Raw genomic sequence first — 4,381 nt, 5'->3', positions numbered from 1 at the left:
TAAATGTGCGATATTCTAATGAATACCTTATCTACATAACTGATAAAGACATTTCATACTTTTTTTCTGGTCGATTCATGGTAGAGGCTTCATATTGGAGATTTATACATGTAGGTTGCTTGAGGACAGGTGAATACAATGAAATAAATCTTATGTCGAGACTCAAGTATATGCAATAATGGGAATACAAGTAATCATGTAATTACGTTAATATTTATACTATGGATTTAGTTATGTATCAGACTCGTGTACTTATATCATTCTGAAAATGCATTTTGTGATTTACACAGATCAACTTCTAAAATGTCATGTAAACCCGTTTTTTTTGGGGGGGGGGGGCGAAATCGCTAAAGGGGGGCGAGATAGGGGGCGAGATCACTAGCCGGGGTGGGCGAGATCGCTAGTGATTTCGCCCCCAGGGGGGCGAGATCACGGGGGGGGGGGCGAAATCCCTGTCACACCGGTATTATGACAATAGATGTTAGATTCATTGTTGAGCAACCATTCTAATTTCAACACACACACCTACACCTACACACACACACACACACACACACACACACCTACACAAACACACACACCTACACACACACACACACACACACACACACCTACACACACACACACTGCTATGAGTTTATTCACAAACACAAACACACACAGTCCTCAAGACAGCTTATAGGAGTCAAACACACATGCACACGCACACACACACACACACACACACACACACACACACACACACACACACACACCAGTTTGATGTTTAATAATATACATCAAATCAGAAGGATGTACCTGTTATATCTAGTACACATATCTATGATTTGATAATAAATCTATTATTATGATTGAATATAATCAAACAAATGTTGAACTTTGATGTGGTCATGGTGTTAGAAACTTAAAAATAAAGTTGATTAGTTAAAACCAGAGCATTAACCATGAAGACAGCTTATAATCTGTACAAAATGTACAGACATGATCTGCAACTGCACCTCTCTATTAAAGTAAACAAATGTAGCAAAATAAAACAACAAATGATTGTTTTAAGATATGGGGGTAACGTTATATTGATGATTGATTATTCGTCCTTCAGAAACTTCAGCTTCACTAGAGGACATACATACATACATTCAGTGTGTATTATTATTTGTGCAAATAAACGATGTTTACCTACCGCCCCCCTCCCCAGTAGATTACTACTTTTGTGTACGGGACTGACCTTGTTAATGACCTCCTTCCACCTCCGACTCTAAAAACGTTTCCTGGTCGTAATCTTGACTGGTTAGTACGCTAATATTAGTCGTTTGTCCTCTTTTCGGCCTGTTGATGGTGGCGATCACGTTCTCCGGTGCTCGCACTGGAAAACTCTGGCCGTAAAGCGCGAGTCATTGTTTCCGCTTCCCACACGGAATCTGACTTGGTCGAGTTATTCGAATCGTTAGGACTTGGTTAGAACTTTGTTAGGAGTTGGTAGGAATTGCTCTGAAGTGAAGTCGGAAATGTGTCGGATATATCAACACATTTTAGGACATGTTAGGACTTCGGGGGCATTAATATTGTACCGATGTTGGCCTGTTTTTTATTAGAAATCTTCAGTGATGATATATACTCAAACCAAATCAAACCTCACGGAATGGCAGCGAAATGATGTTTATCCTGCTTCAAACTGTAGAACTTATACAGGTATTTTAGCAAAGTATGATTCAAAAAGTCACCACCCGGTCAGTAGCTGAATATCAGACAACTTAAGCTATATGCCCCCAGGGCTTTCTCTTTAATGTTCTCATGTGTAATTTGAAAGCACTCTTAACACCTGTGTTCGAAGCAGCTTTAAAAATCTACTAAACCTCCCCTCTGCACAACACGATACAAATGTGTTGCATAACGGGAACATTATCAGTGATGTGGCTAAACAAATATTTAAAAAGATTCTTTATTTCAGCAATAGAAAACAGAAGGTTGTTGGTGATACAGACCATTAGGGCTTTGGTGGGGTCACGGGGTCATCTGTGCAAAGTTGTCAGGCAACTCTAAATGTTAGGAAGATCGTGCCGTATATTCCAATAAAAAGATATATACAATAATCATATCCTCTAGCGAAACTACGTAAAATGGCAGCAAAATGGTGCCTTTACTTGTGCAAATGTAAAAAAAAACAACAACTCTATTTGCTTTGTAATGCCAAAGCAAGTAAATTTTATGGATGACATCAGCGCGCTCATTAATGTTCGCCTGATTTTAGAAAAAAATTATTTTCCTCTTCGGGGATGGTCAGATAGACCAAAATGGGCAAACATGCTGTGTTGTAACCTAATAATTATACTTGTAGAAGTGCTTTTTTACCCATCTTATCATTTTGCACTCTGCATAGGATGGCATCCATAAAATTTACTTGCTGTGACCAAAAGTTTGTTTCTAAGATATGACATCCAAAATAACGCCATTGCAAACATTTCCATTTTAATAGTCTACCTTTGCAAGGATTTATGAAAATAATCGCGATCCTCCCAAGCTATTCGAGGGTAAATGGGATCTTAAGACTAAATGCCTGTAAGAATTAAACAATACTGACTGGGTAAAAAAAAGCTTTCTTTTAGATCAAAACTCCTTGTTGCCATGGTAACGGACCAACAAAGTTTTATGGTCATTTTCTCGATATTTCCGCTACTCAAAAACACAGGAATCGGCATAGTTTACTACATTGTCGCTTCAACACGTTATATTGTATCGTAAAAACAAAACAAGATCTGAATAAACCAATATTTAGGCTTTTTAACAATTATTGTGAAATTTCCAACGAGATAAAATTGAGTTGTTGGGCAGCACCAAAACAATACAATGCTTCAAGCTTTATAAAACGCAATTCTTTGCCCAACGTTGTAATGCTATGAGTGCCGCTTTGTTACTTTTTTTTTGCTTGAAACTTGTACCCTACCCTGTATAGATGATTTGTATATCTATCAAATGCATTGTTGCAAACTTTGGGGTCTTGTTTGTTTGTCACGGTGTTGGACAGTTTTATAAGACGATCTATCTATCTATCTATCTAAGCACGATAGATCGGATAACGTTTGAGAGTATACGATGGAGATTCCGCATGGGAGCGTCTGTGTTATTTTTCCCATTCCATTTTCTTCTTTTGCCCCAAGGAAGGATCCACCACAATTATGGGGGGGGGGGGGGGGGGGGAGGGGTACCCGGGTAATTATATACGGACAAAGCTTAATTGAGCTAATGTTGTTGTCTATTCAGGATACTGCTATTTTGCCCACAGGATACTGTGTCCATCACAATTGTGCAAGCAATTACGGACAAAGTTTAATTGTCATGGATTTAGAGTAACAATTTCAGTCTCTTGATGAAAAGCAAACTTCTGGACACACCTGACAAGGCATGAAAATTTCCAACATCCTTTATAATTAATTTTAGCTCAGGTTGAAAAGTTCTTTTTTAAAATACATTAAGGCATATTATTTAATGGAGGTACTCGCCAGCCAGGTTGTGAACATTCTACACTAACATTTTGAGATCAGAAATTTCACTTTACTCATTTTAATGGACTGAGAGAAACAGTTTTTAGTCTTTTGATAACCAATACATGTACTACTTTTAGTTTCTGTCAGTCTGCAGTCTAGAAACAAAACTTAAAGGAACAGATGTCCACACATAGACAACAGTTGACGAAGGTTCATTGACCTAAACACAATGGATGGGCCTTACCTACATTATTTGGGAGTATACAATTAACATTCCATCTATTGTAAACATAAGACAGAACTGCTTTAGGGAAGGGTTGGTATGATCACTTTCTTCCTTTGTTTTGCAGTCTCAAGTGGCACCTTAAGTTAATAAAAAGCAAAGTTGCGAACATATATACACACCTCAATGCATTGTGAGGTGTTAAAAAGCTACAAATATATATTTTAAGTCTAGAAACAAAACATGCATTCACAGATGTCCACACATAGACAGCAGGTGACAAAATTCCGTTGTTCTATCTGACAAACACGATGATATATGATTTGATGCTCGTTGGGAGTATCTAATCAAGATTCCATTTATTGTTGGGGCCGAAGTGCTGTGGGCATTTGAAGGTCCGTGCTATTGTCTTCATTTGTTTTTCTCATGCCGCATGGTGAGGACTGTTTTGCCCTCAGGATAAAAGATCCATCAAAACTGTGCGGTGTGTGTGTGTGTTATGGATACAGCGTAACAGATTCTGATACAACTTGACGCTGTATCATTGCTTCAATCTGATCTTTAGATCTAGATACTATTAGTACAATGATCATAATATGATATTATGTACTACTAAACCCTACTCAAGACTGCTTTCTTGGCTAGAATTCCAACACCTTACCCTAGGCTTTTGTCT

The sequence above is a fragment of the Branchiostoma floridae genome, chromosome 3, assembly GCF_000003815.2.
Source record: "Branchiostoma floridae strain S238N-H82 chromosome 3, Bfl_VNyyK, whole genome shotgun sequence".
NCBI lineage: Eukaryota > Metazoa > Chordata > Leptocardii > Amphioxiformes > Branchiostomatidae > Branchiostoma > Branchiostoma floridae.
The sequence above is the reverse complement of the archived record's forward strand: the minus strand, read 5'-3'. Positions refer to the sequence as shown.